A 1,204-nucleotide genomic window follows, 5' to 3' on the forward strand; every position below is an offset into this window, starting at 1 on the left:
TGTGAGTTATTATTACTTGATGCGACCCGGTACACTTGCCGGTTGGATTTGTGTGTTGGAAATTCGTTTTCTGCAAAAATCACCATCAAGTTTTTGGCGCCGTTGCGGGGATTGATTTAGATCAACAATGATTAAGTGGGTGAGAAGTCTAGATCAAGCATTTTCTTTATTTTTGTTTTCTGTTTTGGATTGAAACCAAGGTGTTTAAGTTATTGCCTCACTTAGAAATTCTTTCTCTATGACATGAATCTCAAATTTCATTGATGTTTACAAAATACAAATGGAGTTCAACTCATCTTATAGTCAAACAAAATTTTATGGGATAGTCAAACAAAATATTATGGGATATCACCCACCATCACCAATCTCTAATGGTGGTTGGGAATATCACCAAGAAACTTCAAATTCTGAGCACTCCAATTCATGGAGCTATGCTTCAGAACCACAAGATGAGAAAGAAAATCATATGGGATATTTCCCTCCACCACAAAATGATGCAAGTCATGATTCTAATGGTGGCTGAGAAGGGAATTCTAGTGCTCCATATGATATTCATCCAAAGACATCATCACTTGACCATACTTCAACAGAAAGCCCCTTTCAAAACTCACCACCCACACAAACTTCCATGAACCACTCAAGGCTCTCAAAGCTTGAGTCCATGTTCAAAAAATATGAGGAGGAGACAATGAAAGTCTGGAAAGAACAAGAAAACTTCCTTAAAAACATGGAAGTGCAGCTAGCTCAAGTGGTGAGTGCAACGAAGAAGGAGGAAAAACAAGAGGAAGAAGCTACTGCATCAAGTTAAATTGCAAAGAAGGAAGAGGTGGTGGAAACATTTGAACCTAAAACTGCACTTGAGATGACAAGAGAACCTGAACACTCACAACCTCCTCAAACTCCCCTAGACCAAAGATGCTCAACACTGATCGAAAAATATGAAGAGGAGATGAAGAAAGCTTGGGAAGAGAGGAGGATAATCAAGAATGTCCAAACTCAAGGGAAACAGAGAGGCACATGAAGGACAAGTTCATTGAACCACCAATTCAAAAGGCTCTGGATGAAGATCAAACTCCAAAAATCACACAGCAACCAATTTATGAATCCAAAGAAGTGAAGGCAACTAACAAGAGCACCAATCCTGTCCCTGATCCAGCAAGCAAGATCAATCAAGCCATTTGCAAAAGGAAGCTTGCTGAGGAAA

The sequence above is a fragment of the Arachis duranensis genome, chromosome 3 (genome assembly GCF_000817695.3).
Source record: "Arachis duranensis cultivar V14167 chromosome 3, aradu.V14167.gnm2.J7QH, whole genome shotgun sequence".
Taxonomy (NCBI): domain Eukaryota; kingdom Viridiplantae; phylum Streptophyta; class Magnoliopsida; order Fabales; family Fabaceae; genus Arachis; species Arachis duranensis.